Raw genomic sequence first — 13,200 nt, 5'->3', positions numbered from 1 at the left:
TGAAATTGTACTTAAAATCTGTAATTTTCTCGTAACTATATGTTAACGTACACGCTGGGGATGCGCTTCTAGCGAGCAGACATGCTAGTGAAAGTGAATAAGCGCATAATTGAAGATTTGCATTTATAAGCATTTGTTAATACGACGATACGACTGGTTGTCCGTGTCATTGTTCTTGTCTGTATAAGCACTTCAACTGGAGCAGGCTTTTTAAAGTTAACCCTTCATTTTTCCATCTTTCTTTTCACTGTAAAGTTTGCTGTCCACGCCAATAATGTTGTCTGGAAAGGTTTTCTTTTGCAAGCTGAGTGTACACAGAGAAAAATCCGTTCTCCGGACAGCGGTATATTGTACAAATATACGGTATCCTCTTGCTTACTATAGAAATCAGTACGGAGCATACGTTATCCGTATGCTACATAGGCACTGCCCTTAGGTGTTACATCATGCCGTTACAGGATGTCTGACATCTAACAGTTTTCCGTATATCGCATGCATATACTTATGTTACCGTCCTCAGCTATATGTTATATACGTCCGTTTGTACGCGAGATCCTGGCCGTCTACATTGTTTCATACGGAAAGTACGTATAGATGGAACACTTATAGGCCTACAGTAAGTATTATAAAACATGCGTTTTCAGTTATACGTCTGCTGTACGTTGTCCAAAAACTACAGGAGTTACGCATGTAACCTATCTTTTTAAGTACGCCACCTACATTTTTTTCTCAGTGTAATAATGCGAAGTGGAAGATTTCAATATGAGTGGAAAAATTAGCATATGATTGTCGTCATGGCTATCGCTCGGGCTGAATTATTAAGTAAATGAACCTTAGAGCTACGGGGACAAGAGTGAGTACAACATTTAAGCACGTTCAGAAAGATTAGGTGGAGCGTGTGCATGTCAGACAATATATACGTACATGGTTATTGTCGGTAGATTTATTAAATTAATAAATCTCTTTTTTTTTTTTTTAAATTACAGATGTCATATTTATATATGTGGTGTGTTGTATCATTTTGAAATTTGCACCTTCAGACTTTACATCCTATTGGCCAAATTTTATCCCCAGTAATATAGATTATCTAATTCGCACACTGGTTATAATAGTTAAAACCGAAGGACTACAGGAGGGGACTTTATAGTTCTCGAGATATGGCTCCTTAAATCTCCCAAAAACTCGAACTTTGTGGCCAATATGTGGGCAACGGTGGCCAGTTGGCCAGTAGTCAGTGGTCACCAGTTACTTTTGGTAGCAAAATGTTCACCATCCTCTTAGGTATTTATCAACATCAATATGATCTCCCTGTGACTTAGAGTTTCTGAGATTTCACTTTTTAAATATCCCGAAATCGGAACTTTTTTTTTTTTTTTGGGCCAATATCACGGGAACTGTAAGTCATAGAGAAATGACATTGGTGTTAATCAATACCTAAGAGGATGGTAAATATTTTGATACCAAAATTAATTGGTGGCCACTGGTCAACTGACCACTGACCAATCTAGTGGCCAGTTGGACAGTGGCCACCCGTTACTATTTGGTACCAAAATATTTACCATCCGCTTGGGTATTGATTAATACCAATGTCATCTCTCTATGACTTAGGTTCCTGAGATATGGCTCCTTAAATTTCTGAAAATCGGCCATTTTTTGGCCAATATGTCGGGAACGATAAATGACGCGAAAAATTTAATCACTTTCTCAGAGAGTTTTTGACGCTCTATCGAATGCAGGTTTCAAAATTGAAAAAATCGCAAATAACAGACGGACAGACAGACAGACACACATACATAGAGAATTCAATAACGAACTTTTTAAGTTCGTTGAAAATAGAATGATTGCATTTGACAAAATCATTGCGCGTAAAAACAAAAAGTAATAACAATAATTTAAAAAAATGTCTTTTCGGTATCTTTCATAAGACCAATTGGTTTATTTTTGGCCAGACAAAGTGTAAATTCATTGAACTAACGCCAGTGAACAAAATTAATAAATATTGCAAACGTGTCTATATTGCTCTTCTTTCACTCGTGTCTGTGGGTTTTCTTGAAGTTCTCCCGTTTCCTCCCACTTCGTCCTTCCACCATTCATTCCATCATCGTCCATACGGCCTAAGCCAAACTTGCCTGCATTAATCTTGCATCGAAATGGTACCCTCTACATACTCTCAACTCAACCACTTGCGCCGCAGGCCAAATGCCCCGAATTGCCTCCTCTAGATCCGACCCTAATCCCAGGACCCACTCCCTGCGGACATCCCTGGCATTTTAAATCTGTGCTAATCAAGGGCAGCTTTAGCATTTTAATTTTTAGTAGGCTCGCTCCCTCGTTTATGCATACGTATACAAATTTGATTGATTAAGGACAGTAGGAAATTACTTGGTTGATGCTATTTTTAAAATAATTATCGGCCTATCTTTAGCAGAAGGGGTCCAGCTTTTTTTCTCTAAAAAATGTTACAATTTTGGTAATTCCTGTTCACATTCGGTTAGTTTAGGGTAGGTTAGGTTAGTTTAGGTTATGTTAGGTTAGTTTAGGTTATATTAGGTTAGTTAGTTTGCGTTATATTAGTGTAGGGGTCCCGCATAATTTTCCAAAAAATGGTAGAATTTCGCTTATTTCTACTAATATTAGGTTAATTTAGATTAGTTCAGGTTAGCTTAGGTTAGGTTAAGTTAATTTGGTTACGTTATGTTACGTCTAAGTACTTGCATCATTCACTTCTCCTGTATTAATACATTTTGTGTTTTTACGTGCTTCTGGACCCCTTGTACTAAACATACTCCTAATTATCAACCATTAATATAAATAGTGGAAAATATATTTACTCTTTATTGTACCTTTTAGTGTTTATATAGCCCTATTTTTCAAAATTTTTTGGGACCCGCTAAAGCCGCCACTGATGCTAATAGGTTCTGACTGAGCATGTTGTCTTGCCAAGCACACGTCAATGAGGTAACTACCTATTATAGCTATCTTATACACATTTTTTTTTTTCTCTAGATCTTGTAATTTTCGTTCAAAACTTTCATAGTTCAAAATTCCTACCGAGTAATCTCGTAGTTAAAAAGTAAAGCAGCAATAGAATCTAAATTCAGTTACGATTTTAAACAGAAAGAAAATTATAACTTTAATTTCTCATCTGACACACGACTGTAGTAATAAACATTCTTTCACTTCCCGGGTAGGCCTAATATTTGGAAAATGTAGTGATGACGTGACTTTATTTTCTCTGAAGAACACGAAACATTATACAATCTGTAGTTTCAGCACAGAGAAAGTATTTTCTCTGTGGTTTCAGCCATCAGTGCTGCCAGCAACGACCGGTCAAGGAACTATGTGATTCTGGCGCTTGGGAGCCATCAGCCCGGATAGCTCAGTCGGTAGAGCGTTAGGCTTTTAACCTAACGGTCCAGGGTTCGAGTCCCTGTTCGGGCGTAGTACTTTTTTCCTTTCTTAATTTGCTTTGATTTTTCATTATAACTTTCTATTTATTTATTTGTATAGCCAAAACTCTAATTTGAGTGTTTAAAATTTACACATGCGAATATTTTGTCAGATTTGTCCGTCCACAATTATGCACGTAAGGAAGACAGTGATGTTGAGATGAACGATACTAGTGGAATGACGAACGTCAGTATTTGTCCACCACAAAGCCCATATGATAGAAGCTGAGAACTCATCTCATTTTCGTCTTGTCTGGATCTATTTTTCTCGAATAATGTAATTCGAATATATCGTCATGACAAGTTATAAATGAATGTAACCAATGAATATTCATATCAATTCTTTAAAATAATCATTTTAACTTAGGGTTCTTATATTCAAGTTTCGGTTTGAATCTTTTTACTTTCAACCTACGGTAGTAGTTAAAATAATATTCCAATTATGAACAAAAGAAGAAAAAAGATTCAACATTTCAATGTACTGTACATCCATTTACGTAGCTATATGGCAGTGGTTTATAGGATGTATGACAGTGCAGTGGTGCTATTCAGGCGGTTTTCAGGTTCCTTCCAACCAGATGTTAAAATTGCCTCTAGATCAGTAGCGGCTCGATACCATAATTTAAGGTAGTTCTGCACAGTTTGTTTTTTGTATTAAATTTCCCGTTTGCAGCAATTAATTATAAAATGTACAGCAACCAGCATATTTTTTTTAGCACTCTAATTGTTATAAATGACAATCATAATTGAAATTAATAATGCAACTTTACTGCATCGCAACCAAAACACTATTGTTTTGATTATTGGGTGTCAGTGGCGTACTTAGGATTTTGTTTCGGGAGGAGCTATACACAACATATGAATAATCACTTAATTTTTCCTTTGGGATGCCTACAAGTTTTAATGAATTTCGGGAGATCTTGAGCCCGATAGCTCTCCCTAAATACGCCACTGTTGCGTGTAACGAACTTTAAAAATACCACATCCATATCGTAAGAAACATATGTACTGTTTTCAGATACCATAGGAATTTCGGATTCACGTAATGTCTATAGGTAGAAATTTTACTAATACTACTGAATTATAGATATTTTATTGTTTGTATATAAAGTCTATCCGACGTGCCTTCTGCTGTACAAAATGTCCTAGTACTCTATCATTAAAGTTCGGCATGGTGGATTTGAAATCACGCTCGATTGAAAAGATAGCCAAAGCACTGATCCTTTCCTGACATATCGTGCTTCTCGAAAACGTTTCCAAAAGGTTTATGGTTGGCTTAAAATTGTTAAACAAATTGTGTTTGTTCAGAAAATTTGCACAAACTCGAACATGGAATACTATTATTTTTCGAGCGCACAACAATTACACTGAACACCGTTAACAAAAGCAAGAGAAGGGTGCCTCATGTACATCACGTCGTGTGTCTTCGGCTTCTTCGGACGTATTCGTTAGTTCTGAGCTGCTGGAAGTGCAGCTCTAGCAAATCCTATCTAATAGAGATGGGAAGTTTGATTCCTTTTACAGAATCGACTCCTTTGATTCCGTTCACTAGAAGAACTCATAAAAAGGAACGAATCCATGGAACGAGTCGTTCCTTTCTAACATGAATACTTTGATTCCATCGGAGATGCAAGCAACACATGTTCGTTCATTTCTTCCGTTGTATATCGTGAAAACTCGGAAACCTTGTGTTGTGGTGGAACCAATACACTTGAAGCTAGCAGGAAGATGTGTGCAAAAAAAAAAAAAACAAAAAAAACAAAAAAAAACAAAAAACAAAAAAACCTATTGCCATCTCATTTGTTTCTGCTGGTCTGACTGTAGGGGGCGGGGAGTTCTGGTTTGGAACAAAGCTCTTGTTCTCTGGGAAAGGGAGGTATGTTGCTTGGGTTGTCATATGTTTGTCCTCATTCAGGAAACAAAAGAGGCAAACCTGTGCGTCTAGGTCAAGAGTAAAAACTTCAATCCATATTGGTATTGTTTGAAGAAACATAAAATTTCCGTCTATCTACCCGGTACCCATCTTCGCTTCCTCTGTCTCTCTTGGCGGGCACGGACCCGAATAAAGAAAACAACAACAAAATGAACATTGGAAACAAGGAACGAGTACAATAAAGTTCTTCAAGATGAATGAAAATGGGTTGTCATTCTTTGTTCTCTTACTTATAATACCAAGGAAACACTGGCAGAACTTCAGAATCAGCCCCCACGCAAAAATTCTTCTCGGTCCCACGCGTGAAAATTCATCTCACCCTACTCTCTCGCAAAATTCTTGTCAGAGCAATTCAATCTTTTCATCTATTTTCCCAACACAGATATTCGAAATGAGGCAATGATTGTACTATGTAACACAAGTATCTAATTATCAGAAAACTATTTTTGCATGAGAACTGTTACGTTGTTTAAAACTGTATTTACTACATGTGAATGGACTGTTTATGATTATTGGGGGCGCAGTGGCTCAGTGGTAGAGCACCTACCTCTGGTGTGAAGGGTCGCGGGTTCGATCCCCGCCCAAGTAAGTTCGTGGTGGACGATATCGTTGCTCGTGGGTTTTCTCGGGTTCTCCCGTTTCCTCCCACTTTCTCATTCCACCATTTCTTTCATCATCATTCACTTGCAGTTTCATCCGTCTCCTTTAGCACTCCGTTTTCATAATCGTGGGACGTTAAACTAAAGCTTTCCTTTCTTTTGTTTATGATTATTACACTGTTGTGCTGCAACGAACATATGTGTATTTATATACGACTGATTCAGTGTTGAATTCAGATTTTTGTACAAGGAGGGGCAATAGATATTCTAGATATACACTATATTCTAGATATGCACTATATATAGATATTCAAGGGGGGCTGAGCCCCCTTGAACATGTCTGAATTCAACACTGGACTGATTCACAGTGAGAGTTCAGAGCAGGGGCGGATCCAGGGGGGGCGATCGGGGCCATCGCCCCCCCAGAAGAGAAACCTTTCTTATTTTATATATATAAATAAAACCCATCCCAAAGTTTGGAGCCCTTAAAAGTAGCAGTATGACAACTCACCGCCCCCCCCCCAGAAGTCGGTCCTGGATCCGCCCCTGGTTCAGAGGAAGAAAAGTTTTATTTACTTTCCCAGTGACCTTTTGATTACATCATTAAAAGTTACATCATAACGCATGAAAACTAATTGTATTCAAATAAATTTTTTAATATATTAAATTTGTCATTGCCTCAATTCCTTTGTTTCTTTCGCGGAGCTCAGCTCGCATTATACGACACTCATGTTTGTTTAAATATTTCTTTTCAATGGTCTTTTCTTTGTGTCCAGCTGGAGACGGGCGTGGAGGGGAACTTCGTGGTAAATTGGAAGTATATATTCGCCACTCAAAAACAAGGCCAATATGATTCCCTTTCGTGAGTTCTTTCGTTCACTACCAGTTTTGACTGCATTTTTTGATTCCTTCGTTCCACATCCACTTCTGACTCTATTTGTGGAGCCCCTCGTTCCTCGTTTTCTGTAGTAGTTTGTACGACAATGTTGAGAAAATGAAGGAAAGTTTGATTCCATGATTCCTTCGTTCACGCCACTCTTTGTTTTGTTTAGGAGTTGGCGGGGCGAGAGGAAGGAATGGTCGTGGGAACTTCGTTAATTTCGCAGCAAAACGGAAGTGTTCAACCGAAGATGTTCAGCCAGTGTCTCTTCCATTTGCCAAAGGCGATACACATGCTGCTTTGCAGTGCATACTCGTTCCTTTCAAGTTTGATTCCTTTCAAGGATTCGTTCCATTCGTTCTCAGAAAGGATTCGTTCCAAAGGAACGACTCGTTCGCGAACGACACATCTCTACTATCTAAGAAACGAGGAAAACGTAATACAGTGCGGCTGGTGAAGATTTTGGTCTCAATGCTAAAGCATAGGGCGATCCGTGCACAGCTCTTGCAATATTATTAAGCTTTGGAAGGTGTTTCCAGTAATTCTACGCTTTGTAGCATATCCAGCAGTACAATTTTAGGATAGGGTAGACCGGGGTACGTTGATACAGGGTATAAGTTGATACACTGCTTCTTACGTCATAGTGCGCGCCCGCAGCTTCGTTGTTTTCCAGAAGAAGGAACACTGTACAGGCTCCATCAGTTTGAGTTTGACATTCGTTCACGTTGCGTTGAAGTGTTGGTGTTATTAAGCAAAAATTGTTTTTGATAACCCGGAGTAAATTTTTTTTGTTCTCACATCGTGTGACTTCAGCTTCTGGAGCCTAGGCATTAGCGACTGACTGGCGTGGGAACTTATTGGACCCTTCAAAGGTAAGATATTTTTATTATTGTTGATTGTTTTCATGAGCATGTTTGTTGTGTATTACGTTACAAGTAAGATGGTGTCATTTGGGGCAGGTTGATACGTTTAAAATGAGGCAAGTTGATACGGTGTATCAACTTACCCCCACCAGTGTTTAATTTTTCCTTTCTTTTTTTCAGCAGAAGATGGTTCGGAACTATGTCAAGAAAACGAAGAGGAGAGAAATTCCACTTGAGACATTTGAAAGAGCATACGCTGATATGAAAGAAGGGAAATTATCATTGTGGGGGGCTGCTAAGACCTACGGTATTGACAAAATGACTTTACTAAGGTACAAAACGAAAAGGGAAAATAAACCTGTTACTCGAGTCGGCTATTCTAAACATCGACAAGTCCTTACAGATGATCTGGAACTTCAGCTGAAAGAGTATGTACTTCACTGCTCTAAGTTATTTTATGGGTTATGTCCTAAAGATGTTCGTCGTTTGGCCTATGAATTAGCAGTCGCAAATAACCTTAACATTCCAGACACTTGGAAAACTACGAAGTTAGCAACATGTGAATGGTTTACAGCTTATATGAAAAGGCACTCCACGCTTTCCTTCAGATCTCCTGAAGCAACAAGTCTTAGCCGCGCCACTAGTTTTAACAAGCACAGTGTTGGGATTTTTTTTTTCAAATTTAAAAAAAGTTTTAGATCAGTATTAGTTTTCACCAGAAGATATTTGGAATGTTGATGAGACGGCTGTGCAAACAGTCCAAAAGCCAGCCAAAATAGTGGCTGGAAAAGGTTCTCGTCAAGTGGTTAGGGTGACGTCGGCAGAGCGGGGATCAACAGTGACAATGGCCATTGCTGTAAACGCTATTGGAAATTCAGTTCCGCCAATGTTTATTTTCCCCCGGGTTTCCTACAAGGACTATTTCGTTAGCAGTGGACCTCCTGGATGCATTGGGACAGCATATCCATCTGGGTGGATGACTGGAGAGACATTTTTGTTATTTGTGCAACACTTTTATAAGCACGTGAAGTCTACAAAAGAACGCCCTTGTTTGCTTCTTTTGGATAACCACGAATCTCACCTATCCGTAAGTGTTGTGAACTTCTGTAAGGACAATGGTATTATATTATTGTCATTCCCACCACACACATCACATCACTTACAACCATTAGATAAATCGATCTTCGGGCCTTTCAAAAGATACTATTTCACTGCAGTGGACAATTGGATGACAAACAATCCTGGAAAGACAGTGACAATCTATGACATTCCAGGTATTGTGAATGCTGCTCTTCCTTGCGCTCTAACACATAAAAATATTTTATCTGGCTTCAAGGCTTCCGGTATAGCACCATTCAATCCCGAAGTGTTCAGTGATGATGATTTTCTGTCATCTTCAGTAACTAATCTCGAAGCTAATGCTGGCACAAATACTATTAAAAATGTTCGTGAGAGTTCTCATCAATCAACATCTACAAACATGAATCTAATGGAAAACACGGCTTTAGAAAAACAATTTGAAGCTGTTCCTTCCACCAGCAGTGCAAAAGACAACGTCGAGGTATCGAATAGACCAACTTCAGTAGGCCTAAGTCCTCAAGATATTCGACCATATCCAAAGGCCACTGAACGCTCAGTGAAAGGAAGAAACAGACAACGTATGACATCATCCATTCTTACATCAACTCCAGAGCTGGCTAGATTGGAAAATAAATCTCGCGAGAGAAAAGTTAAAAGCAAAGCAAGGTAACAGCAAGGAAAAATTTATCAAAGTTGTTAGAGAGCCCTAAGAAGAAAGGTAAAGGAAGTGGTTTCACACAAAATAGAAGTGAGAGAAAACGTTTAAATCAACATGACGATTCAACAGACTCAGATGAAGACGAAGATTGCTTGTGTTTGAGGTGTCTTAAGCCTTTCTCTGTTTCTAAGCCAGGGGAGAAGTGGATTCAATGCATTTCGTGTAAACAGTGGGCTCATTTCAAATATGGAGAAGACAGTCCAACATACATGTGCCTTCACTGTATCTCAGATTTGGAAGTTTCATCCACCGACAGTGAGGAGAAATAATCTGTTGTTTTATCAAGACTGAGTGAGGAAGTAGCTAGGTCCATTTCACGACTGTTAAAACTGTCGTCAAATAACTTTCAAATATTTCTACTTTTATTTAGTTTTAGTATCTTTATATAAAAATATTTTGTTATGAAAAGTAGTAAACAGAATATAGCCAACAGATGTTTTATAAAGACTGACTGAGAAAGTAGCTAGGTCCGTTTCACGACTGCTAAAACTGTTGTCAAATAACTTTCAAATAGTGCTACTTTTATTTAGTTTTAGTATCTTTATATAAAAAATATTTTGTTATGAAAAGTAGTAAACAGAATGTAGCCAACAGATGTTTTATAAGGACTGAGTGATAAAGTAGCTAGGTCCATTTCACGACTGTCGTTAAAACTATAATAAAAAATTAAATTTCGAATAGGGATACTCTTATTTAGTTTTAGTATTATATGTAGCTATATATTGTTATGAAAAGTACAAAACATAATATACAGTTCAGATAATATAATAGCCTTTGTCATGAAATGCCGTTGGTTTCATTTTTCTTGTCTCTACCTGAACTTATATTTTTCTAAATGATATTTTGGAAACACTGGAATTTCTACGTATGGCAACACAGAAAATTATTTTTTCTTAACTTTTCTGGTCTAGAACGTCATTAGGCCTATCCATGTTTGAGGTAAGTTACATTTCATCACCTCCTTTCGTTTGTGAGAAACAGGATAAAGGAAAATGGCAAATTTGTATATTCCTTTTCACCTGCCCCGCTTAAATTCAGCAACCCACCATAGATTTGACTAGACAGTTCATCTTTCTTTTTTGATATTCAGTTACAAACATTTTAAATTCTCAAAAGCTCATAATTATGTTTGGATTATGATTAGTATATGCAAATATCGTTAATATATAGCAATGTATCAACGAGCCCCATGAACTGTACCAACTTGCCCCGCTATTGAGGTAGATTGATACGTTGCGACTTATCAAACAAAAATTGTTTCTATGTTTCAAGGAATTTGGTGTAAGGTTAGATGTCAAGCTTTTTGAAAAGCCTAAGTATGAAGCTATAATTTGTGTGTACTTTAAGGTCTGTAATATGATTAGTATAAATTACAAAAAATCCGAAAGTGTAAACTGTATCAATTTACCCCGGTCTCCCCTACTGTTAGACCAAATATCATCATTACATGTTATTACCTTGATTCAATTAAACACAATTCAACTTAATTAAAAATACATTTATTCCACTAAAATAGCTGGTAGTTCTGCAGCTCTGCAGCACTTATGGAGAAGCCGCCCCTGCTCTAGATTCAGAATTCAGGAAAGAAAATTAACCCAGTAGTACTATTAAAAAAAAAACAATATTAGCTATATGACTTAATCCTAGTTATCTCAACTAGTATCATTGGAATAAATGACAATAATAATATAATAATATAGTAATAATAATAACACAGCCAATTTACTATCTTGATCATAAAACCGGTTCTTAAATGACTGTTCAAAGAATAAAATTTAAAATCAAACTTTCTGAGGAATTCCTCAAAGAGTAGTAGTATTTTAGCTTACACTACTTTCAAATGTAAGAAGAGATTAAATTCAGGGAGAGTTTGCAGGGGCTGAGCTGACGGATCAATTTTTCAGAAAGAACCGTATCCCTCTCCCGCTCCCGAAATCGTAATGTTAAATGTTATCAATATAGAAATTTATGTATGGAATATGACAGTACCTACTAATCTATCTCGCATTGACTTGGTTCTAAACTTCTTTCTCGCCATAGTTAAATTTAGAATTCATGAGTTACATGCAGTGTTTCTTCCAGACATGTTTTGTGGGGGCACTTCCTCTCCCCCGGAGCTCTGAGAGTGCCCCCGGAGGAGACCAAAATAATAAGTATATAACATGCTAAATAGAATAGTACCAGGAGTGCCATCCATGGGCGGAGTTATGGGGGGCATTGCCCCCCAACGTTTTGACAGAAAATAAAAATGCCACTTATAAGATCCTTCAATTGTCATTTGTGTTTACCGTGCGCCCCTCCAGCATTCAATTCCTAACTCCGCCCATGCCCCCTCCCCCCGAGAACATTTTTCCTGAAAGAACGTCTGGTTGCATGATCACTCGAGACAAGGAAACTATTTACCCTTGACAAACGACATCGCACTGCTGATTTCCTTTATCTATATAAAATTATTAATGGTAAAACTGACTCTGTTTTCTTACTATCGCAGATTAATTTTCGGGTTCCTCCGCGGCGAACTCGCTCTCTTAACTTGCTAGTTTACGAGACACTAGGTTATCAATTGTCAAGACCTCCTTGTTTTACAGATTAGCGCATGGTTACAATACTGTTTCAACAGATCTTCACCTTTTTGTTTCTGAACGATACTTCAGAACTCAATTGAAGAAAATATTGAGGTGAACCTTCTTTGATTGTATTTGTTTTGTTAGTTTATTTTTTGTTCTCATTTTTGTTCGTATGTTTTTTTTCTTTCTGTAATTTTATGTTTTTTTTATGTTGATCTGTTTCAGTCATTTGGCTTTGTGCTGTATGAAACTTTGTTAATAAATAAATAAATAAATGGCTAAAAAATTAATTTGTAATTAATTCATTAAATATTAACGATTATTAATTAATCAGTTACTTTTTAATTTAATCAATTAAACTTTTCACGGATTAATTTTAAAAATTAGTAATCGTTAAAAAAATTCGTAATGATTTAAAAATTAATTGTTATTTTGATAAACGTCGATTGCGTAATCCGTTAGAACAATGGTTCCAAATTAGTTCAGAGCTGCTAACTTTCATTTTATTTCTAAGGCGAAGTACTGACCCAACATATTTATATTTTTGGTATCTTCATAATAATGTTGTAGTAGCTGAGAAGAATACTAACACGAATTACAAACGACTAATTTACTAATGACCAAAAATCAGATTATACATAGCCTCCATCACGTTTGTTCGACTATGATAAGATACGGTACATTTTATTTCTCTCTGGAAAATATAGAAAACTGTATTTTAGTAGTGGAGATGAATTTTTATCGGCATATTTTTTTTATTATTATTATACCTAAAATTTCTCTGTCTGGTTCTTTTTTCATTTCTTTGCTAGTCGAACGCAATTTGTTTATTTACCCTCAATCACGATTTCTTCCAGAAAATTTTCTCCGGAGAAGAAAAGGAGTAAAATCAAAATGTGGGAGGACTGAACTGAGAAAATATTGTGGTACATTAGCAATCACAATATATTTTTTTCTTAATTCAGGTGGTGACGGTGATTTGACAACTACAAGGAAGATGTAAAGTTCCCCGAAGATATGCCTGGAGAAAACACTTCTCAATTTCAACAGTAGTTACAATAAACTTTGTTCCTTTGAGCACGAGAATATACACGAGAGGTAGACTCACATT

General features: G+C 37.0%; 1 protein-coding gene, 1 long non-coding RNA gene and 1 other non-coding gene across 3 annotated transcripts in view; 2 read left to right on the top strand and 1 right to left on the bottom strand.

The window, feature by feature from the left end:
* LOC145680996 (uncharacterized) overlaps positions 1-13,200 on the top strand; it is a 1,339,336-nt gene that overhangs the window by 1,270,310 nt on the left and 55,826 nt on the right. The gene's annotated exons all lie outside the window — the stretch shown is intronic.
* Positions 1-13,200, bottom strand: part of LOC145680997 (uncharacterized) — a 597,524-nt gene that overhangs the window by 573,155 nt on the left and 11,169 nt on the right. The window lies entirely within an intron of this gene.
* TRNAK-UUU (transfer RNA lysine (anticodon UUU)) lies at positions 3,369-3,441 on the top strand. Its single transcript has one exon. It is a non-coding gene; the product is annotated as a tRNA-Lys (tRNA).

Source organism: Thermobia domestica, chromosome 3, assembly GCF_964235325.1.
Source record: "Thermobia domestica chromosome 3, izTheDome1.hap1.1, whole genome shotgun sequence".
In the NCBI taxonomy this organism is placed as follows: Eukaryota; Metazoa; Arthropoda; class Insecta; order Zygentoma; family Lepismatidae; genus Thermobia; species Thermobia domestica.
The sequence above is the reverse complement of the archived record's forward strand: the minus strand, read 5'-3'. Positions and strand labels throughout refer to the sequence as shown.